This window comes from Apodemus sylvaticus, chromosome 5, assembly GCF_947179515.1.
Source record: "Apodemus sylvaticus chromosome 5, mApoSyl1.1, whole genome shotgun sequence".
NCBI lineage: Eukaryota > Metazoa > Chordata > Mammalia > Rodentia > Muridae > Apodemus > Apodemus sylvaticus.
This window is the reverse complement of record NC_067476.1, coordinates 39,488,789-39,513,233: the sequence shown is the minus strand read 5'-3', so window position 1 is coordinate 39,513,233 and position 24,445 is coordinate 39,488,789. Positions and strand designations below refer to the sequence as shown.

Below are 24,445 nucleotides of genomic sequence, written 5' to 3'. Positions count from 1 at the left end.
CGGTATCGTGAGGGGGACGAAATGGGAGCTGGATGAGACAGAATAATCTGTCTCATTACGTATATGGAAATCTCATAATGAAACCCACTATTATGTATAATTAATATGTACTAATAAAAGCATTTTATAGAAGAAATCATTCTTTAAACAGGCTGGGTGGTATTAGGGGAGGCATACACACTGATGTTTGCAACTTTAAAGTACCTTCTAAAATAAGGTGGAAAGATGCATGGGCAGCTATGTAGTAAGTTGAGAGAGTAAAATCTCAGTTGTAGAATGCAGATGAGGAGTCGTCTCTGTCCATGTCATGTCTCCCATCTGTAATCATCAGATGGCATCTTCTGGGTTATTCTAGTTTTCCACTAACACCCTCTGTTCTAGGCTCCTGGTCTAGAGTTCCATCCACATTGTAGCTACTGGCCCTCTGCCTCCTTGATCTCCTCTAGTATCTTTTGTTTGTTTGTCTTTCGAGACAGGGTTTCTCTGTGTACCCCTGGCTGTCCTGGAACTCACTCTGTAGACCAGGCTAGCCTTGAACTCAGAAATCCACCAGCCTCTGGCTCCCAAGTGCTGGAATTAAAGGCATGCGCCACCACAGCCCGGCTCCTCTAGTATCTTAGAGTTTTTATCTCCTTGTCTTTTTTCATGACCTGAACAGTGTCAAGGAGTACTGGTCAGGATTTTTGTACAACGTTCCTCAATGGGGTTTGTCTAGCTTTTTTTTTCCCCTTCAAAATAATGAGTTTATTTAGGAAAAGTGTTTCATATGAAAATGTACATGGCCCAATCCCACACCACAGTCATTGATGCCTCTTGGGGTGGGGGGATGTCTAGACAACAGCTGAACTCTCAGCTATCGTTTAGACTCTTTCCAAGGCTTCTGACCTGGTATGACCACCACTCCCATGGGATTCTGTCCCCACCAGCTGTCATCTCCACACGCTCACCAATCACACGAGTCACAAGGGGACCCAAACCCTCGCTCCATGTTCCTTGCACATGTCTGCTACCATTTAACCTCAGTGATAACGTCTTGTTGACACATTTCTTCAGCTGGGAAGGGTGAGCCTAGCTGGTGGTGACTCGAGCTAGCGAGTTTGGTGCAGTGGTAAAGGAGTGAATGTCTCTGGCATTTTTTAATGGCTGTGGGTTTGGGGAGACAGCGGGTTAAGGTTCTGCAATCACTGTATCCCACACTGGCTGTCGCAGGATGGCCAAACCCTAGGTTAGCCTTGACTGCTCCGCTCTTCCCATCCTCTACCCTGTAGAGGACTCACAAACCTAGGCCTCGGTCTAGCCTCCGTGAGCAGGAGGGAGTGGGAACTTCAGCCCCAGGCTCCTGAAGAAGAAGAAGATCTCTGCAACAAGTACTTGAGATTCTCCTCTAAGAAAGCCGGCTCCTGACTTAGCACAAACCCATGCCATGCGAAGACATGTATATGCTTTGTATTATCATGCAGTACCACGCTCTTTATTTTGTTGCTAAAGTTAGCTCTGGCTGTTAAGAGCTCCTTGAGGCTGGCTCCTTCCTCTCTTCAGCATGCCCACATCCTTTGTTTTCCAGGAGCACTTCCTCATTTTCTGGCCACACAAGATGCTCCAGGTCTATAATTATGCTTCCCAAGGAGACCAGCTCACTGGAGAACGGCACCAGTGGAGTAAAGAGATGGATGTGCTTGTTCCTGAGTGTCGAGGCTTCGAGGCCCCGTCACGCCTGTGTGTGCCCCGCCCACTTATACACTTTATCATCAACTCTGTGGATCAGTAGTTAGCCAAACCCCAGTCCACACCCGGCTCTCCAACATCCCAGTCTTCTCCCTTGCTTACATCAGACCATCTTAACCCCTGTGTATACACAGTGGAACTCCAGAATTGCTAACCTATACCCCATGAGGAACTTTGCCAACTACAGTGCAACGTGTTTACCTTTCTTTTTGACTTTAGATTTATACTCGAAAATACCATTCTTCATCGACAACTGCGTTCCTAGGCCTTGTGTCCCAAATCTTCAATGTCCCAAATCTTCAGTGTCACTGTCATACAGTAACATAGCTAGACTCTGCATTATAGTCTGCATCTCTACACACACCCCACCCTTACAGACAGCTACTTCCTGGTGTCTGATCTGAATATACTCAGTTCTCCCACGCCTAATCTAACCAGAGTGCTGGGTACACATGTTCTGCCTTACCCTTAATGCTATAACTCTTAGACCTAAGGGGCTCGCCTGGCACCCAGCTCAGGTCTGGAGCAGAGGTTGTTCAGATTATTAAAAAGACAAACACGCTATGCAGATTTAGTCGTTTTATGTTAATTTAATGAAGTCTAATGGTTGGAAGATATTCATCAAAACTTGAAGTACCATTTTTATCACAATACCTAAAATTCAGTAATAATAGTTATAAATTTAATGTTATTCCTAATAAACTAAAGAGCAAATTACCCACGATGGTTGGAAATCATTTGAATGCATATTGGTATGTGATAAAAATATACCACATTTGTGTACAAAAAAAATTAAGTAGCTAAATAACAAAATGAGAATAGCATACCATTTAGCATATGTCTGCAACAAGAAAAACATTGAAGGACACATACCAAGTTATTTTTAACTTCCTTCCCTCCTCCTTGTCCTTAAATTAAAATTAGGGAGCCCATTTGCCATTGAGAAACCAGACAGGAGATTCTTCCAAGACACCAAGCATTGATCTCAACAGAGAAGAAAACCAGCCCAGTGTTACACGCCCAGCATCCAGGAGGCAGAGGCAGGTGGATGGCTGTGAGTTTGAGGCCAGCCTGCTCTGCAGAGCGAGTTCTAAGCCTGTTGGGCTACAGAGAGAATCTATCTCAAAATAGAGAGAAACCTAGAATCAGCAGCTGTGTACTAAACCAGGAACAGCTTCCAGGACAAGGCGTGGCAGGGGTAAGCAACAAAGAACAAAGGTCCAAGGGCCAAGCCCGCAGGGCCACTGTCATCTAGCAGGAACACCTCAACGCAGGACGTGGGTGCAGGGTTGCATCCTACGGAGAGCAAGGGTAGAAATGGGGCCGTCTACAGAGTGTCCTAAGAAATAAAGTTTAACGAACAGGAAAGATTTAATGAAGGCAGGGAAGGAAGCATCTCCCTGCCTAGAAGATGTCTCATTACCCACTCCATGAGAAAGAACCTAAAGAAGATCTCGGGCCCCAGCATCAACAGGGAGGCTTTCACCTGCCTTCTGCCCATGCTCTGGGAGGAGAGAAAGGATTACTGTGTGGGTAAATCTGCCTCCAGCAGATCCCATAAAGCCCAAGTGGCTGATACTGGGATTAAAATGTTTACACTGGAATATATGCCCCACCCCCCAAAGAGTGCTTGGTTACAGAAAGTACCCCAGTCCACGGTAATCTTCCGTTCTGCTGACGGCCTAATGGGAGTAAAGCCCAATGCCCACTTTCCAGTCGTTTCCAGTGCAGAGTACTGAGCCAAGCAGTCCGCTACCTTTAGTTCCAGATCACCCAGCGCTAGACAAAAAATAAAGGCCACACACACACACTGTGAACTACCAACACAGGGAAAATATCCCAGCTGTGAGGACTCAGCAAGAACTGGTATGTGCTGACCACTCAGCTAGACAAGGCAGGAGGATGTGTTACATGCGCCATTTCTTTCAGTCTTCACAACTATCAGGACAGGGACTGGCCAGTATATAGCTACTCACAGCTCAAGGCACAGGCCTCGAGCTCAGTGCCCCTCAGCACCCAGATGGCAGCTCCCAAGTGCTGGTAACTGCAGTTCCAGGGGATCTGACACCCTCTTCTGCCCTCCAAGGGCTCCCACAGACCCTTGGCACACCCATACCCATGCAGACACATACACTTAAGTAGAAATAAAGCTTTGAAAGACACCGATTGCATCCTTTTATAGCAGTCATATTTTAAAAAAAAACAAAACAACTAATACATAATACCAAAATCTTAAAGTTAAAATCTAAAGCATAGGCAAACATGGCGGCACATACCTGTAATCCCAGCACACAGGAGATAGGCACAAGAGGAGTTTGAGGCCAGCCTCTGCTTCACAAAAGAATAGTTCCAAAAAGGAATAGACCCAGTTTCAAATGTCAAAAAAAACCCCCAACCAACCAAAAACCATATTCTCCATTCCCAAAGCGCTAAAGACAATGTCTGTGAGATTGGGGCAGGAGGATTGTAAACCCCCAGCCAGACTGAGCTATACAAGACCATGGACAGATTCGAAGACAACTCTTGGATGGAAGCAGCCATGGAGATGTCGGCCCCTCTCCAGGGAGGACAGACTAACCCAGTCTGCATTCCACGGGCCACCATTCCTCCCACCCTTCCCACCCAGCTCTCCCATACCCTGATAAAGACTCCGTTCCTCAGTTAATTGCAAAAAATAATTAAAATAATTATTTGATCTACAAAGCCATAAAATAAGAAAGGTTAGGCCCGGTTCTGCCAGCTTCTAATCTCTGAGACAAGCTCTCTGGTTAACAGAAGGTCTGTAGAGTGTATGCTCTGCCCGTGCCCATGGGAAAGCTCGTCACATTAGAAATGATTTCATCTTCTACACACTCATTAAATAGTGAGAGCAATACTGCTGTTGGGCTCTGGATGTGACGCCCAAAATACGACTGGGGGGGGGAGGGGAGACGGGATCACAATACCTCTGCACACATTCTGAGAGTGTTGCTGGGAGAAGCTGTCCCTCTGTAAATGAATGGGCATCTACCCAGAAAAGAGACATTAGAAGAAGAAAGCCCTTGGTCAGAGACTTACCTGCATTAGCAGGCAGTCTCCATTTGCGCTGAGGCAACCTCCCCCACCCATCGGAAGCCCTCATGCCTATACTGCCAGTAAGCTTTAAGATCTAGTTCTCTTGCTTTGTGAGACAGAATTCCATGCCTATATTTAATATGGATCTCCCCTACTGATCTGTTCTGTGAGAGGGTGAGGAGAAGCCAAGTTCTCTCCCCACACCTACAGGCAGTTGTTATAGATACCCAGAGCATCCTCTGTCCCAGCGGAGCGCCCTCTCCACACTGCAATTCAGGACCACGGGACAAATCTAAAAGAAGATTTTGGAAAATAACGTTTAAATTTTTAATAAGAAATTTTAAGGTGAAACTTAGGTAGGAAAAGAAGTTTGTTTGCTTTTGTTTGTTTTTGTTGAGGTAGAGTAAGCTCACTAAGTAGCCCTGTCTCCCTGTCTAGCCCCAAACTCAGAGATCCACCTGCCTCTGCATCCTGGGTACTGAGACTAAAGGTGTGCACCACTCTTCCTGGCTAAGTTCATTTTTCTTCATGACTGAGAAAAATGTTTTATCTTTATTAAAACATAGAATTATGGGATATATAACTAATGACATATCTAACAGAGGTCATTCTTAAAAGAAAAACTGTTTAATCCTACCAACCAAATAGCATCCAGATTGTGTGTGTGTGTGTGTGTGTGTGTGCGCGCGCGCGCACACACTTAATAAACATTATCGTGGCATATTGTATGCATGTAAAAAGATGCAAGATTCAAGAGCTGGTGAGAAGGTACCACAGATCAGGGCACCTGCTGCTAACCTGAGTTTAGTCCCCAAGACCCAAATGGTGGAACAAACTAACAGGGTCATCCTCTGGCCTCCATGTGCATTCTGTGGCATTCAAATACACACACACACACACACACACACACACACACACACGACCTTAGCCATACAAATAATAAAATATATAAATGCAAGATATGTAATGCATACTTAGAAAAAGTAAATAAATACCATCTAATAAAACTCCCAGTCCAATATGGCGGCGCCCAGTGGCGGTGTGTACTGTGAGGAGTTCCAGGAATTCCTCAAGGCAATGAGGACAAGTGACAACAAGGCAATGACTTGAATGCTACTGTTCCAACAGCTTCCTTTGCAGGGGAAATTGATGCCAGTGGAACCTGTGAAAAACTGTGTGAGTCTCTGGTGGCAGCTCGCGTCAGTAGGAACAGAGTTACAAAGAACTGTTTAGCCGAGACCTCCCTCAGCAGTCGTAATAAGTCTCTGAGAAGAGAGAGAAAAGAACCTGGATGACTTAACATTATTAAAGCGACTTAGAAAAGAACAAACAAAGCTGAAGTGAATGCAGTCAGAGCTAAAAGGGAGTGGGAGATGACAGGAGCGGGGAGGTGTTTGACGGACACTGCTGAGTTCACTTTGAGCCTCCAAAAAATGAGGAGAGAGAGAGAGAGAGAGAGAGAGAGAGAGAGAGAGAGAGAGAGAGAGAGAGAGAGAGAGAGAGAGGGGGAGGTTTTTTTTTTAAAAGATCTGGTCATCTCATCGCCTAAGCATGGCAGATATCAGCACAGCCAGCAAAGGGTGGTCTCCGAGCCAGCAGGCCAAAGCCTTCGGTTGATTCAGCCTTGTTTAGCCAAGACCTCGAGTCTAATTCTCATAATTATAAAATAATCAACTGCTATTTTATACTGATTCAGTAAAAAATGTTTTGTATCTATTTAAATAAATAAATAAATAAATAAATAAATAAAATTCCCATTTCCAAAGGATATATCCCAACAAATGCCAAAATCTCAGTACCAAAACCTAACCATGTGTATGTACACACACACACACACACTAATAAAGTGTAATTTATAAATTAGTCATAGTAAGTGATGAAAAACATTACTAGTCTTAGGGTTTCAATGCTAAAGAGACATCATGACCACAGCAACTCTTATAGACATGTAGTTGGGGCTGGCTCACAGTTCGAGGGTTAGGTCATCATCATCACGGAGAAGCATGGAAGCAGGTAGAGGCACGGCGCGGTGCTCGCGAAGGCAGAAGACTGCTGTGCTAGGCCTAGCTTGAGCATATTAGACCTCAAAGGCCGCCTCCACGGTGACACACTTCCTCCAGCAAGTGTGGAGTGACACACCTATTCCAACAGACCACACCTCCTAACAGAGGCACTTCTCAGGGACCAAGCATTCAACCATGGAGATTATGGGGGGGGGGGCAGCATTTCTAGTCAAACCATCACAGTAACAATAAGGCAAATACAACACTACAAAAACAGTTTGTGAATATGTCTGTCCCCCTTGAAGGAATCAAGGTAGATACGAGGGATTTCAGATCCAGTCATGGTGGCCTTCTGAACCACAGAAAGAACAATGATGGATGGAGCGACGTGTACACAGAGCACGCTGCGGGCTGCTGCTTTTCACCTCAACAGCACACAGAAGACACTTGTCCCTGTCACTCCACTGAGCTTCCTCCTGTCGGGCCCCAAAGACACTCAGGACTAACAGCTTACTGTGGTGCCTCTCTAACAGAGCGAAGCCCAGGCTGGTGACCAGGCCACTCAGTCCCTGTGGCTGCTCTCAGCACTTCACCCTGTCCTACCCTGAGCCTCTCCAGCCCGCCAGCGTTGCTTCCCTTCCCCCGCTTCTGGTTCCTATAAAAACCTGCCATTTGGGCCATGGGTTCTCATGGTTGTTTTTGTCCTGCTGGTCGTCCGCTCTTGGTTTTTCTCTTAGCTCTCTGTAACGTGTGGTCTTCTTCTGTCTTCATCTCTGTCTCTGCCTCTCCCTCTCTCTCTTGTTCTCTCCCTCTCCCCCTCTCTCTCCTCCCCCTCCCTCTTTCTCCCTCTCCTCCCTCTCTCCCTCTCCCCCTCTCTCTCCCTCCCCCTCCCCCCCCCCTCTCTCTCTCTCTCTCTCTCGCTCGCTCTCGCTCTCGCTCTCGCTCTCTTGCTCTCTCCTCCCTTGGCCTGGTTTAGACTGGACTCTTCCAGATGCCTCTGTCTGAACTCTCCTTCATATCTACAATAAAAACCTTCTCCTCATACCTAGGAGTGGTCATGTCCTCATTTTCATTCACTCTCCTTACACAGAGCTGCCTACTCTGTCTAGCTTGGTTGCTGTCGCTGTGATTAAAAACAACAACAACAACAACAACAACTCACAACTCTTGGGAGGAAAGGGTTTGCTTTCATCACGCTTCCCCACATAGTCAGTCCACCATGGAAGGACGAAGTGCCGGGAGGTGGAGGCAGGAACTGAAGCAGAGTCCACGAAGGAACACTGCTTATTCACAAACTCTAAGCTCACACTCAAGATACCCTTCCTACAAAGCCCAGCAAGGATGACTGGGCCCTCCTATATCGATTAGCAATCAAGAAAATGCCCCACAGACCCATCTAATACAAGACAGCTCCTCAACCGAAGGCTCCTCTTCCCTAGATTAGCCATCATACTACTGGTAAAATATTTCAGTTACTATGATAGTAGAACCTACCATAAGTATGACATGCTTGTGCTAGGGCTCCTTTTTGTGACAGGTTTCTCCCCATGCTCCTTTGGAAAAGAATGCTTTCCTGGTGCAGGAGTTTCCCTGCCCAATCACATTAGGGCAGTGGAAGGCCTGTGATTGGACAGCAAAAGGGAGGCGGAGCTAGGAGCTGGGGAGACAGGTCTCAGGAGAAGAAGGGAGGAGAACAGACATGGCTTCAGACAGGGACCTGCATGGCATTTACCAGCCACAAATAGCTCTGTTTTTGTAAGGTTAGAAACATTGGGATAAAGCTTTTATCATTACCAATTGGCTCTAAAATTATTATATTGACATCTTGTAAATTGTAATATTATTTATACATAAATCTGAGTGGTTAATTAAGCATTAAGAGTCTTGATTCTACCGGGTAATTAGGTGGTGAACAGGCAGATTGTGGGTGGTGTGGGTCATTTTGTGACAGCAAGATGACCTGGGGGCAGGGCAGCCGGAGAGATGGCTAGCAGAGGGACTGCCACTGAGTAAGATGGCCCAGCGGAGGCCCTGGGGCCCCTCAGGGCCTGAAAGTTGGCGGACTGAGGGACCAGAGAGATGGCCGGGCGGGAGCCCTGTTCTCCAGTTGGCAGGAGCATTAGAGTGCGGTCCAGCATCTAGGAGGGTTGGTGGGTCAATTTTTTAATATTTCCAGAAACACTTTCCCTGTCCTTTTTTTTCTAAATAATAATGTGGTAACCATCCATGTGATATATATGTGTGCACCTGTACAATTGGCATACGCTTCTAGAACCAGAATTTCCATCCCAATTATTTGCATAAATACACTGACAGGTTGCCTGCAGATATGTCCCCAATTGTCCTCCCAACACTGGAAGATAGTTCTCATGTCCCGATCGCCCTTACCAACATGGTGTTTCTTTTCAATCAACATTTCTTTTCACCAGCATTCAGTGAGCATTATCCACACACCAGGTCCCTCCTGAAAAGCTCTCCAGCTACTGTGGTTCCAATGAGGATGCTCCCTATAAGCTCATGATTTGAACACATGGTCCCCAGTGGGTGATGCTGTTTGGGGAGGTTTAGGAGGTATGGTCTTTTGGAGAAAGTATGTCACTGAATGTACAGAGCCATATTGGGGCAGTCTTGCACTTGGTCAGAGTTTGACTTTGGTCAAGGTTAACTTCTCCCAGTTAGCCAGGATCCTGCTCCACCTAGGGTGGAGTGCACGTAGTAAAGGTTAAGTTCATTGTTCTTCCAGGCATAGGGATTCCTGAATTAAACAGGTGACCCACCCAGCTGCCGGAGCAGTCAAGACGAAGACCTCCAAGAGAAGCTAGACAACTTCCACCGGAACTCAGCCTGGAGTCTGGGGGGAAGGGTTTGCCCGAACTGTTATAAGGTCTGGCGCCATTAAAGTTTACGGCTTTGATCAGTGAACATTGACTTAGCCGTACTTTCTTTTCGCCGCTCTTCCCTATGACCCCAAAATTCTCTCAACAGGTAACCCGGTTTACATGTAGCTGCTGGCGGCTACATAGTGGCGCCTGAACGTGGGAAGACCTGGCACGAGAGAATTTCTTGAGGTAGCCCTATCCAGCGAAGCTTCGCAGAAAAAGGTGAAAATTAATGGTGTCCGCACGGTAAGCAACATAGAGGGCAAAACTAGCGCTAGTGAATTCGTGTCTATGGTTGTGAGTGCAGGAATGGATACAGTTTTTCAAGCATACTGCGTGGACCCAGCGCAGGACTGCTTGGGTTGATAAGATAGGGAAATATGGGGAAGGAATTTGGTAGGCATTTGCCCAAAGCTCGTAAGAGCTGATTTCGGCGAAAAGAAAGGGGTTTTTAAAAATAGGCATATGTCCACAGCTTCTAAGAGCTGTTTAAAGAGGAAAATGGATGCAATTGCTTAACAAGCACGCTTAACTTTCTGTGTATCTTTCCGTGTTTGTCCCGGTGCACCGACTGTCTATGTGTATGTTTATGTCCTCTCTGTGTCTTTGTGTGAATGACTGTTTCATGTTAAAAAGGAAAATTGGTAAAGATTTCATCTGCTGGCAACCTCTTGAGCTAGCCACAGTTTGTGTGGGGATTGATTCAAAGCCACGCCGCGGCAGCGTAGCTCACTCACCCAAGACAGAAACATGGCTGGGGAAAAAACCGCTCTTAAAAGCCCAGAAACCTCGAGATTTGGGAAGACCTTGGTTTGGCTTGTGAAATTCATGTAGTCGCTTTATACTTGTTTCTAATTGGTTTTAATGATATAAGGCTTTACATTTCTTGACTAAAGAGTTATAAATTAATTGGTTATTATGTAAAAGGTATAGTGTTATTAAGAAAAGGTTAGTTTAAAACTGGTGATTCAGTGTTAGAGCTATCTTAACTAACTACACGTGGCCTAACGCCACTCATGCTTTGTTCTTGTTTATAATTGGATTTAAAGGTATATTTTGCATGTCTTGACTATAGAGTATTGGCTTAAGTCACTGCACATGATTTAAAAGGTATAATGTTATTAACAAATGTTAGGTGAAAGCTGGTAGTTTAGGGTAGTCGCCATTTTGAACACGTGGCATGATGGTTAAGGCTGGTAGTTTAGGGTAGTCGCCATTTTGAACACGTGGCATGATGGTTAAGGCTGGTAGTTTAGGGTAGTCGCCATTTTGAACACCACGTGGCATGACGCAATCCAGGAAATACAGGCCTTTGGGACGCTCCTAAATTGGCATGGTGTTTCATGTGAATCTTGGCCTGGAGATTAGACTTAATGAAGATTAAGATTTAAAATATTGTCTCTTTAATAAGTTACACTGTTATACACTTGAACATAAGAACTGGCATACAAACCTTGTGCTGTAAATATGTGTTTGCCATTAATTTTAAAGAAAATAGATTGTTTAAAATTGAGATTTGCTTCCAAAATTACAATTGTGCTCTAATATTGCAAGAAAACATTGAGTTACAATAAAAATCAGTGTGTCATTGGCTACAGTTTTCAGTTTGCAGGCTCGTAATTGTTAACATTTTGTAATTAAGATAATTTTGAGAGTGATACAGCTATGGGTTTTAGAGGCCCATTGCCTCTTTTCCACAAGTTTATAGGCTACAATGGTAGGAGCAAAATTTAACCCTCCAAGATTAAAAAGGAGATCTCAGTGGAAATGTATTTGATATCAAGTAGGTTCCTTTGACCATGAAATTACAGGTTTCTTTTGTTTAATCCTCAAAATGTCCTTGCAGGACAGATAGTTTGGGTCTGGTCTTAGATAAAAGGCTCAGATTAGAAGATATTTACATTTGAGGAATCTCATACAATGTCCTTGCCAAGGACTCAAGGTGGATCCTAGGGCAGATAAAAAAAAAAAAAATTTACATTTGAGTTAATGCAAAGCTTAGAGTTGCCTCAGGGGAAGCTAGTGAGGAAGTTTTGAGAAATTGTTTCCGCCTTACAGGCCCCACCTAGGGAGTGTTTGGCTTTAAAAAAAAAAAAAAAAAAAGGTTTTTGACTTATCCAGGTGTGGGTTAAAATGCAGTTCAAATCTATGAAAGGTCAAGGAGGCTATAAAAGCATTAACATTTGGCCTGTCTACTCCCTATAAAATTATTGTAAATTTAAAGGGTTGGTTTTTTGCTTTACATTCTGATAATTATAAAAGCATTTGCTTCTAATTTTAAAGAGACAACAAAACAATTTCATTAGAAAGTTTTGCCTCAAGGAATGGCTAACAGCCTTATGTCTTGTGAGAAAAAGTGTTTTGTCTCTGTTTCAATACTAGAAGTTAAGATCTTAAAATTTTCAGTGTATAATGTTCATAGAATGTTTGTTACAGGCCCTTGCTCCTATAGACTTTTAGAATTTTTAGGTAAATGGCTTTCAAAAGTTGTTAGGATATATTAATTGGCTTTATCTTATTTACCTCATTTTAAGCTTGCCACAAAAGGTCTTAAACCTCTGTTTTCAAGGTAGGAAACATTTGTTCCTTGCTTCAAGCAACAATCAAATTTATTATTAATGGTTGGTCTATTACATGACAAGCATTTTTAGGCAAAATTAATAATTGTTATCCAAAAGATAATTGTACTATCAGATCACATGTTTATTCCTTTAAGTTTCTCCCTGCTTCAACACAGATACCTGAATTGGGTGCTATAGCAGCTATTTTTAAGATGTTAAAGGTCAAGCTTTTAATAATAGTAGATATACATAGCTCATGGTTTATAATTGCTTAAGATTGGTCCATTTTTAATACTGCTAATTCTTAATTTCTACAGTTTATACAAATGTGATTCAAATTTCTAAGAACAAAGGATATGTTCTCTAAATGACTGTCCTTTAGGTATTTGAAATAATTTTATATTTTGTGCACATCAAATTGTAAAGATTTGTTCTTGATGTCCTCAATTTCTACCTCTATCAGGTAATGGTGTTAATCCTAGAGGACTTAGTTATTACAGATAAATGATATTCATATTTCTAATTTAAAAGATTAAAAAAAAAATATGTACATGTGACTAATGATTCATTTTTAGGCTGTCTAGTTGCAACTGCTCTAACAGAAAAAGCAACTATATTTTATATAATTACATAGTTATTGCCTATGTTATGGTTTATACTTTGTGTTCCAACTTAAATTAATAAAACAATATCTTCTTGGAAGAAAGAAGAGAGGGGAAATCGTGTCCCTGTACATATAATTTAAATTATGCTTGCATGTTTTTAAGAAAATTTTAAAATTTTAAAATTTAGATGCCAAGAAACTCCTTGCTAAATGTATATGACATCTTGTAATTAGGCATATTGATGTCTAGGTGAAATGAAGGAATTCACTTACTAACATATGCCATGATCCTGATTTAATATTGGGGGAGAAGGCATGTCCTCTGTTTTTTCCACAGAATGCTGCAGAAGATATGCTGACTGTGTGCTTGCTGAATGCCCAGACCATGGTAACATAAGAGCTATATTGGGTATATGTTCTTGACTTACCTCAATTGTTAAATGTCCCAGGTTAGATAAATTGCCTAGCTTCAAGCTTTTAGACTTTGTGGGACAGAACATGGAGACTGTTATGCTAGCTTAGGAAAAATTAATCTAAAGAAGAGTTAAAATGACTCTTCTCCTTATTGTGTTCAGCTGACTTAACCATAGACTAGTCTAGAAATAATCCCAATATTGAAGATTCCAATTTTGAAGATGGCTAACAATCTTCAACTGAAGGTTACAGAGGATTTTAATCCAGCAACATGGCTGCTCTGTTCAAAGACCTTCTAGGTCCATATAATCCGGCTAGAATGCAGACATGATCTGGCTGGAATACAGACATGCCCTTAGCATACACCTTTCATCCCTAACAATGGAGGTAAGGTTAGTTTGCAGAAGGAAGCAGCCATGTTTGAAAGTGGCATCTGGGAGGCAGACAAAGTGAGGAATCCAAGGAAGAGTTGACAGAATGAGTCAGAGATAGAATGCACCCAACTTTCATGAGAACAGCACAGGAACGAGCGTGTACTTAAGAGTGGGAGGTGGGGGGATAGTGGTAGTGTGTGGTGCATGCGTTGCAGTTTTATGAAGTTAGTTTTACAGAGACAGGCTGCAGAGAAAGAACAAGCTAGACACAGATGAAGATGGAAGGAGCCAGAGAAGGAGAAGGAGCCAGAGGAGGAGAACAATGCAGCCAACGTTAGTATGAGACCGGGCAGAGCAATTCATTCAGAAGCCAAGAAAAGCCAGACTGAATCGGTCAGCTTGGAAGAGTAGATTGTATGGTGTCTAGAAGCTTCCGGGCCTAGGCCTAGGGATAGTTAAAACAGAGAAGGAACCGCTCTGGGCTCGGCCCAAGCTGTGTATTCGCATCCCATCATCTGAGGAAGCAGAAGCAACACTGACAGGAGGTAGACTTTGAGAGTCTAAACTTTAGGCTCCAATGCCCTTTCCAGAGGCTGTCTCTGTCTCTGCTTTGGGCTTTCAGTTTGTGGATGTATAAGCTCTTAGCATTCTGTTCCAGCCACCATGCCTCCACTCTGCCATCACCAACCCTTAAATCCCTCTGACACCATCAGCTAAATACACTTCTCCTTCCTTAAGTCAGGGTCAGGGCTGTTTACCACAGCCACAGAAAAATAACTAACAGGGTAGTTAGCACCTGACCTTACAATAGTGTTGTGGAGACAGGTGTTCAAAAACACGTTATACCTGTGTAACCAGTCACACTACCCTGGGACAGTAAGGCCCAGACCCATGTGACCTCTTCAAGGTCACACAGCCTGTCAAACATGCTGTGGGGTATGACCCCTGTTCACCATCTCCACAACACAAGACAGCACTTCAGCTTCTCAAAAAATAAATAAATAAAACATCAAAACCCCGGTTCACTCATTCTCCCTGCTGAATCATCCTTCCACAGTAAAGCCTCCTGGAGGTTCTGATTTCAAGGATGAGGCAAAGGCTGCCGGGCTAGAGGTCAGGGGAATGCTTGAGTTGGGCGTCTTGCATGGAACTGTTTTCCTGAAATCTCCTCTTGGCTGAAAACTGCCCAAAATAGCTCCCATGTCTACCCTTACAATGCGCTGCAAAGCCTAAGAAGAGCATCTATTCTTTCCAGAGTACCTGCTGAGCTCTTTCTCTGGGCCCTGGTTCCGAAGACAAAGAGGCCCCGCTGGCCCCAAGCATCCAGAGAGAGGAGCAACAAGGCCAAAAGCATCTGACTGTAATAGAAAGCACGGGAGGCAAGCGAAGACCCAGACACTAAAAACCGCCAGCAACCAGCCAACACCTGGGAATCTGCGTCTCCCTCTGAAACAATACCCCCAAGTCACCCAGCCTCAGGCATGGCGGCAACTGTGATTCGACAGACCCACAGAGGCTTAGAAGGAAGGGAACCATGGCCGCTGCCTTGAACACATAACAGTATTCTTTCTCCCCTTTCCCAAACTTTACAGAGCATCATTTAACATTTATAATTCTTAAAATATTTTAATTGCCGGGAGCACAGATGGAGGCGTGATTAATTCTGACTGGAATAATGTATGTAAAAGGTGGAAGCTGACCCCTCCCCCACGAACCGTATTACTGTCAGAGCATGAAGGAACCTACAATTATGCATAACAACATCGCAGGCTGCGGCGCAGGTTATTTTTATGTTATGCTCTCGGTTTCCAGCTCACCTGATAATGTGCACCATTAATCATCTCTTTACAGTATTTCCTCTAAGTCTTTAAAAAAATAGAAACGTAAAAGAAAACAGCCAAACGGTACAAAGGGGCCTGGAAAGGCAAGGCTTCCTCCTGTCCCGGGTTCTTGACGTTCGGTTTGTCTTATTAATCTTAGTAAATGCTACACTTCTGTTTTAACCAGCAGTTTACATGTAAGCACTACTAACATTCCATTTGAGGAGCTGCATCTTAATTCTAAACCATCCTCTCATTTCCAGCACTGACTTCTTCTTTCTGCTGTGTTTCTAAAGCCTATGGCCACCATCCAACTTCTGAACTCTACCTAGATCCTCACCTGCCAAGATCAAACTTCCCAACCGAGATCCCCACAGATCTCCGAGTGTGGAACCCCCCCCCCCACACACACACACACACTCCTCATGCTCCCAGAGAGGAGTCCATTCTGCTCCTCCACGCTGGTGTCCGCCTCACCATTATTTACACAGAGATCTTGACCAGTACTCTAGACAGGTCCTTCCTTCCTTCTTCCTTCTGTGTACCTATCCCTCAATCAGTGATTTCATCTTCTCATCCGCTCTGTGCTTCCTGTTCCCACCCAAGCTCAAGACACTATCTTAACATGCTAGAGTCTGACTGGCTTCCTGGCCCACCAATCTAACCGGAAAGGAAATTTGACCACGTCCCTCCCCTTAAGCCCTTCAGCGGTTCCACCACCTACGGGAATCAACTCAGTTCTTCGCAAGGTCCAGGAGGCCCACCAATACTCACACATCGGGCTCTCTGGGCTCAGGGCCACCTTCCTCCTGCAACCTACCCATCCCCCTCAGATTCGTTACAGCTCTAAATATTTCCATCCACTGCTCTTGCTTTGCTTTGCCCACACCCCATCTGGGATGACTAACCTTAGTTGACAACTTGACACACCTAGGACGAAGGACATTTAGCTGTTGAGGAATTGTTTTTTTATCAGATTGGCCTGTGAGCCTGTCTTTGGGGCATTTTCTAGAATTGCTGATTGATGTAGAAGAGCCCGGGTAACACCATTACTAGGCAGGTAGGTTCAGTTTATAATCATCACAAGGAAGTGAATGAGAATTTTTGCCACTGATCTGATAGAAGGGAAATCCATAAGTGAGTGGACTATTGCATGTTCATAGTCTGTGACGGTGAGGGTAGTGACCTGGCCACTATACTGGCTGGTTTTGTGTGTCAACTTGATACAACCTGGAGTTACCACAGAGAAAGGAGTTTCCCTTGAGGAAATGTCTCCATGAGATCCAGCTGTAAGGCATTTTCCCAATTTGTGATCAAGGAGGAGGGCCTCCCATTATGGGTGGTGCCATCCCTGGGCTGGTAGTCTTGAGTTCTATAAGAAAGCGAGCTGAGCAAGCCAGAGGAAGCAAGCCAGGAGGAAGCAGCACTCCTCCATAGCGTCTGCATCAGCTCCGGCCTCCAAGTTCCTACCCCGTCTGAGTTCCTGTTCTGACTTCCTTTGGTGATGACCAGCAATATGGAAGTGTAAGCTGAATAAACCCTTTCCTCCCCAACTTGCTTCTTGGTCATGATGTTTGTGCAGGAATAGAAACCCTGGCTAAGACAGCCACCCAAAGGTGTGCATAAACGTGGACAGAGACAATATAATGGGAGAGAAAATAAAATAGGAGAGATGACAAAATGGGGACGGTGTGGCCACTGGGACCTGCAGTTAAAGCAGCGCCATCACTAGAACCTAGCTGCATCCTTGCCCTCTGACCCCACAGAGCACCCCCACGTTAGGTGTGTTAGTGCGAAGTCAAGGCTTTGTGTGAACGGTGGCCTTGTTGTGAAGAAAGGACGCTAACGCCATTAAAAAAAAAAAAAAAAGCAGCTGAAGGGGATCTGGCGACATGCCAGTAAGCACCCTTCCTCACTTCACTCCATGGTGGCTGTAACCTCTAAAGTGAAATAAGCCCTTTCCTCCCCAAGCTGCTTTTAGTCGTGGTGTTTATCACAGCGACAGAGAAACAGACTCAGTTCTTAGTTTTTCCAAAAATGGTTTAGGCGCAAACTTGTCTTGAAAAGTTTCAAAGAATCATCGGTAAGTCCTGGGGAGAGGAGCCTCTCCTGCACTCTGCTCCTCGGCGTAGGTCCTGGCACCCAACCTCCAACTCTGTCAGCCCTGCCCACAGATGTGTTGTTCTCCCAAAACAGGGGCCACCTCATCCTTGTAGCCCCTAGACTGTCACACAGCTCAATGCTGTTGGTTTCAACAAGAACTGCCCTATTCCAGGTGTCCTGCATAAATACTACCTCTCATGAGGACAATGATCCCCCTTCTACACAGAGGAACTGAGACTCTAATATTAAGGAACATCTGTCAGGGCATTAAGCAGATGAGGAAACCTGAAACCAAGTCTCTCTCTATATAACTCGACAATCATTCCTTACATTTTACTGTTCTCTTGTGTATTTTGGAGCTCAAACGGTAAAGTCCTGAAGGTGAGGATGAGTTCACAACTATGGGCAACCTAAGGACACTGTATTCCCCACCCCCAATTGTCAGTCCAAAGCAACCTAGAAATGACAGTGAAACAGACAGAATATTAGGAATAAATTTTGTAACTAGCTCCCAGCCCACATCCATGCTTTAGAATCCCCAGGTAAGGGCTTAGGGGAGAGCTATTCAAAATCCAAAGGGCACACCATCTTAAGCAAATACAGCAACCCAGTTAAATCCCATCTCTCTCTCCCCATGTCCCCAATCTGTCCCCACATGCGAACTCCACAGCATCTGTAGGCCCACACTACTGACTACAACAAGCCCGTAGGGATTTACAAGCTGATCCCTCCTGCACAGGCAGGGCAATCCCGGCAAATAACCACTTGGGAGCCCGTGACAGAAACAGATAGGACGAGAACGCAAAATCAGTATCACAGGGGTGGAGGTGGGGGTCATGGTTCGTGGTCATCTATAAAACGGGCACAGCGGGTGAGGATACGTGCTAAGGGCCTGTGAGGAGCCGGTTAAACATGGAAAGAATTAGCACTTGACCCCAAGCCTGGCACAAAGTTGATGCTCAACTGACATCTTCTACTACGTGACTGAAGAGCAAGCCACCAAAGCTTCTGCCTGTCCCCCGCCAGCCAGGATGTGACTAAAAAGCCCTGTCATGGAGCCAGAGTAGTAATGACATTTAGCCAAAGTCAGAGATGGCTCGTCCTCCTCCCCAACATGAGACTAATGAACAAGAAACTAATCTGATCTGCAAGAATTAACGCAAAACTTGCTGGCTACGAGAACCGAAGAAGAAAATATTACTGTGAGCAAACAGATGCTGACAAGAGACAAAAACCAAACCATTCAAACCCACCATCTATCCTGTGCAGCCGGAGCCACACAACTCAGAGACTTCCTCCCAACTCTGGGGAGTCCCAGAAGGCAGACAAGGAAAAGCAGCACAGTCAGCCCTAGACACACCACAGGCAGAGTAACAGACCCTTAGTGTGCGGAGATACTCAAGCCTCAACCGCCTCCCACCATTAACCTGAAGTCGAGGGCTTCACCACTGCATTCCCACGACCACCTTCAGAAGCAGCCTCACCCCGGCTCCCCAGCGAGCAAGCCCCAGGCAGCTGCGCAATCCACTCAGGTCCCTGGGACCAGGGCTGTGGGTTGGGGCCTAACCACAGTCGCCTGGCTTCAAAACCTCGACTTAGCAGAGCAGCACATGACCAAGAGGGCAGGAACTGGATGCCACTAGACATAAGCCAATATTATAATAAGTGGGGGCTTGATTTTAACACTCAGATTTCAAAGAGCTGGGTACTTTCTGTTACTTTGGGGGGGGAGACCGAAACCAGTGAGGTGTGACAGGGAACCAAATGTGGGGCCTTTTCATCCTGTGAGCCGTGCACTCTCCAGTCTAGCGCTGAGCTCACCCAGACTTTGTGTGTAATGAGGAACAACCTAGGCCATTCCTGGGCAATTCAACAGCCCCAGAATAGAGAACATTCCTCACTCTCTCTACTTCCCAAGATTCTGAAACTCCTCCAACTTTTTTTTCTAAGATATGGACTCACTATGTAGCCCTAGCAGGCCTTAAATGTACTATGTAGACCAGGCTGGCCTCAAACTCAGAGATCCACTTGCTTCTCTGCCTCCCAAGTGCTAGAACTCAAGGCCTGTGCCACCAACATTCTGGCCTTCAACCTCTTTTGTGTAAGCAAGAAAACCAGGAATCTAACTTCCTAGAAATCTCTTTCTGGAAGTCCACTGAAAAGGCAAGGCAAAGTCTAGTTTTGAGGGCTTGCTACTTTTGAATGTTAATCCAAATAACTTCTTAAAAAGAGCAAACTTGGCAAAATTCCATAGAAATGCACACAAGATGCTAAAAATAAATCATTTTCCTAGGTGATTTTTTTTTTAAACCAAAGACCAACACCATATGGTTTAATGAGCTATCAAAAGTTCCTGAAATAGAGGCTGGGGAGCTGGTTCAGTCAGTCAGTTAAGGATTGGGGAGACAGAGGCGGTTCACAGGAGTTTGTTCAGTCCCTCAATTAAGGACTGGGGAAGACAGAGGCGGTTCACAGGAGTTTATTGGCCTCCAGCCTAGCCAAATCCGCAGGGTCCAGCTTCAGTGAGAGACCCTGTCTCCAAAAACAGGGCAGGACTTCTTAACAGCTAAGGGGGCTTAAGGAAAAAAAAGAAAGAAGTATAAACTGTGTTCAAGTCTAAGCTTTCTAGAAATCAGAAGAATAAGGATATTTCTTCAAATTCCCAAATGGACCGTTTTCCAGTAACACAAGACTCCCAGCCATATCACCCAGAGCAGACAGGGCCATAGGAAAGAAAGGTTCAGCCTGGCCCCAACCTGTCCTCTCCGCGGCACTGGCTGTCCCTGCTGACTCTTCTGCCCCGCTCTGCCTTTCTCTGAGTTCCTGTCTGCTCTGTGTACCCAAGGTTGCCCAGTTCATGACTGCTGAAAAAGGCAAGTTGCATCTTGAAAACTGGGTTTGCTGAATGAGTGTTTTTGGACAGCCTGTCCCGAGAGGACTCCAGTGAGCTTGGGTCTGTCTCCCTTCATGAAACTCCATGAGCTAGCTGTGCCTTTAGTGTGCACTCAAAGGTACTCAGCAGCCCTCCGTCCTCTTCCTGCCCTACCTGTCACCTCTCAGCTGACCTATTTCAAAAGCCCAACAGAGTGCCCTGCCACCCCTCCGTCCCCACGCCAGTCTCCTGCCCTCCATTCCACCACTGCCAAGGCTTTGCTCCAAAATCTGATTACATCATCTCCCAGCCCAAAGGCCTTTGACAGCTAGCCCTTGCTCTCAGGAGCAAGTCCACACTTCTTGGTCTGGCATGCCGGGCCTCTGCAGTCTGACTCTCTCCTTCCATCCACTCTACCAAATGCCAGGCCCCGTCTGTTCCTAAACAACCCCCCCCCACCCCACCACACCATCCCCTCACTCCCCCACCCTCGCCATGACTTGTCTGCATGCCTCCCAGCCTCTGCTCACTGTGCTCCCTTCATCCAGAAGGCACACCCTCCCACACCTGGCTTCATCTCCTCCCTCTGCTCCCTGATGCCAGCTTAGAACCAACACCTCCTCTTCCTCCACCTCCTCTTCCTCCTTCCTCCTGATGTACTAGGTCCCAGTCACCTCACCCCTGGGAACTATGTGTGCTACTGTCTCAGACAGAGACACACAGGCCTGGCCCTCAAAAGGGCGTGATAGCCCTCAAAAGCTACTTGTTGGCTGCAAGAGCCAAAGACCATCCAACAAACGCCTCAACATCAAGCATGAGAGGCCTCTTGAGTTGTTGGTCAGCACTGGCCAAGAGACTCCCGAAACAGTACATGCTACTGCTACAGGTGCTGCTGCTATTGCACTAGCTGCCCCTAAGGGTGGAAAGTGAGTCCCTATTGTTGCAGACACCATGCACTTCAGGCCTTGAGGCGGCCAAGCTGGAACTGACCAGAGGCCTCCTCCCTCTTTGCATGGTACCAGAAGGTGCTGTGCTATGCAAGCTTCCAAAGGAGGGAGGCGGTCAACAGTCCTACCCAGCTATGACGTATATGAAGCACGTGCTGGCGAGTTTTATGTCCACTTGACACACGCTATTGTCATTGGAGAGGAGAGCCTCAATTGAGAAAAAAACACCTCCAGAAGAAAATGACTCTGGCTGTAAGCAGACAAGTTTATAGGGCATTTTCTTAATTAGTGATCGGTGGAGTGGACCCAACCCAATGTGTGTGGGGACATCCCTGGGCTGGTTGGTGGCCCCGGGAACTATAAGAAAGAAAACAGTCAATGTAAGCCAGTAAGCAGCGCTCCTCCTGGGCAGGTACCTGAGCTCCTGCCTCCATGTTCCTAGCCTGACTTCCTTCAGTCATGCTGCAATGCGGCAGTAGAAGCCAAAAAACCCTTTCCTCCCCAACTTGCTTTTGGTCATGGTCTTTCATTATAGCAGTCGTAGCCCTAACTAGGCAAGCCACATCCCAGTCGGGGACCAGCATGACAAGGCAGCACGGTCATGAATGACATCCTATTCATGAGACTGACCGAGCTTCATGAACAGAGGCAGCAATGGAGGCGGAGGAGGGTGAACTCTCTATCAATCCCGCTGGCTTGGTACCTGGTCTCCATCCTCCTGGACATGACGTCTCTCTTCCTCCTGGCCTGACTGCCAGTCTGTGAAGCTTTATCAGTGGAAGAGAGCCCTCAGGCTTAAACAAGAGATTCAGAAAGGAAAATATCATAGAAGAACGTTTAATAAACGGGAGGAAAGTGTAGCAGAGCGTAGGTGTCACTGCGGTGCTGAGTTCATTCTCCGAGAATGATAACTCCGGAGTAGGAAGCAGTGTAAGCCCTTGTCCTATTCTCATAGAAGCTCAATCCAAAGCCAGTGACCTAAGACTGGAGACACGCGCCAGAAGAGCTAATCCCACCAGATATTGTCTTTAACAAGACACCCTGTCTCTAAGGAGGATTCCCCACCCCACCCCACCCCACCCCACTCTGGCAACTCTCTGGAGAAGCCTCCCTCCTGGCTGGCAAACACTCTGTAAATGTGTAACACATCCGCATGACCAGAGTGTGGCATGCAGAAATGCTTCATGTAAATAACCTACAATCCATTGTTCTGAACCACAGAGCAAAACACCACCAAGGTCCAAGAAGCCTCTCATGGTCTCCGTCTCAGAAGGTAAATGGATTTTCATAAAGATATTAATATTTAATATTTCCTGCAACAGGTACATGCCTAGTGGGCACATGCTCTGGGGTGTGATGCTTTTTACTAGCCGGAAAAAAAAAAAAAATACAAAGAGGAGCTGGGCCCAGAGGCATACACACTGACCAGGATGCTAATCTGGGCAACAGAACAGGACTCCATCTCTAAAACAAATAGAGAGAAAGCGGAAGTCTATTCCTACATTTGCAGTGATGTGCTATAGTCACAAAATACCTAGTCTGATGGCTGCACTTTACTTCACAAAGGGCAAATTTTAATGTATAAAACAGTGTATAAATCCCTGCCAGCTAAGGGATTAAATGTAAGAATGTGCTGGCAAAGGCTTATGAAAGTTGCCATTCATCATATAAAGCCACTTTATATGTGGTTGTTATTCTTCATTAACACACGAAATTCCTTTAAGTTTTCCCAGACATAAAAGCACTCAAAAGGCTAAAGAAGGGGGAAAATGTAGATGGCTAATTAAATTAGCAAACCCAGCAACGATGGGAACTTTGATTTATTCCTCTGCGCTTACCAGATGGTGTGCACATAAATTTGCTACCATGAAGGTTTCCTTACGTTTTTGTTCTTAGATTTGTCAGGAAAGGTTTTATTAAAAACTGTTATCTAGTAGAAATAAAATTGATGCGTATCTCTAAATTATTAGGCAAACAAAGATGAGCCACCATACAACAGTTTATTAAAACCACCTTGTCGGGCCAGGCAGTGGTGGCACATGCCTTTAATCCCAGTGCTCAGGAGGCAGAGGGATGCAGATTTCTGAGTTCAAAGCCAGAGGTCTACAGAGTGAGGTTCAGGACAGCCAGGGCTACACAGAAACCCTGTCTCTTACAAACAACAACAACAAAAAAAAAAACCCAAAACAACAACAACAAAACCAATAAATAAATAAAACTACCTTGTCATTCTAAATAAAACCAAAAGTGTTCAACACCAAAAGCATTTAGAAGACACATGCTAGAAAGGTACAGTATATGCTGTTCCACCCAGGTCACCAGGCCAACAACACAGTTTACCTCCTCATCACACCTGGACCAATTCGACTTCACCCCCTTGGCATATTAATAATAGAAACAGTTCCAAAGAGAGTCTTAGACATTATTTCCTTTATTTTCTTTTAAGCTACTTCTTATGAGTTACCAAACCTAAATGATGTTCCCAAGTAAGGAGACTGAAAAAAATACCCAAAGACCTTTTCTCCCCGCAGGAGACTTTTATTCTGAATCTCCTTGAGCCTTTCTTAAATTTTTATTTATGTGTTGTGCATGTGTGCACGCTACTGCCAGGGCTTGTTGATGAGAAGTCAGAGGACAATTGCAGAAGTCAATTCTCTTCTCCCACCACATAGGCTCTAGGGCTCGCACTCCGGTCAAATGGCTTTGACAGCAGGTTCATTTATCTGCTGGTCATCTCACCAGCCCCTAATTACACCTTTAAAACTAGCTTCCAGTTTATAGGAAATATCGGGCAAAGCCACAGCATAAACACCATGACTAAATACAGTTCCATGTATTTGCAAAACATGAATACTCCATTTGCCTTCTAAGAGATCTGAACACCTGAGTGTTAAAATGTTGCAGCATTTTTAGAAACTTACCTGGTTGGGGCTGAGAAGATTGCTCGGTGCTTGTCGCATGAGCTTGAGTGTTGGCCTTCAGAAGCCCAGAAGGCACATAAAGGCAGGGAGGGAGGCATGGTGGCCTCCTGTGATCCCATCACCAGGGACACGGAGGCAGGAAGTCCCAGAGGCAAGCTTGCTAATTTT

General features: G+C 45.3%; 1 protein-coding gene and 1 pseudogene across 2 annotated transcripts in view; one reads left to right on the top strand and one right to left on the bottom strand.

The window, feature by feature from the left end:
* Positions 1-24,445, bottom strand: part of Tanc1 (tetratricopeptide repeat, ankyrin repeat and coiled-coil containing 1) — a 236,520-nt gene that overhangs the window by 199,255 nt on the left and 12,820 nt on the right. The window lies entirely within an intron of this gene.
* LOC127684758 (protein MIX23-like) lies at positions 5,800-6,220 on the top strand (annotated as a pseudogene).